The sequence below is a fragment of the Monoraphidium neglectum genome (genome assembly GCF_000611645.1).
Source record: "Monoraphidium neglectum strain SAG 48.87 unplaced genomic scaffold scaffold02165, whole genome shotgun sequence".
Classification (NCBI taxonomy): Eukaryota; Viridiplantae; Chlorophyta; class Chlorophyceae; order Sphaeropleales; family Selenastraceae; genus Monoraphidium; species Monoraphidium neglectum.
The window spans coordinates 362-603 of NW_014011463.1; positions in this window are offsets into that span (position 1 = coordinate 362).

Sequence of the window (242 nt, forward strand, 5' to 3'; positions counted from 1 at the left end):
CGTGCATGTCTGATGTGTTTCCTCCTGGGGTTTGGAAGTATGTTGTAGCCCCTGCATACAGGTCTTTCACTATCTCAATTGCATCTGTTGGGAACCCCAGGTCATACATGATGGCAAGCAGTTTATCTTGGTCAATTGTGTCAAATGCTGCTGAGAAGTCTATCATCAGCAGGTACAGGTTTTGCCTGAATAATTTTGCGTCCTCTAGGGCCATGACCAGCAGTTCCAGGGGTTGTAGGGTT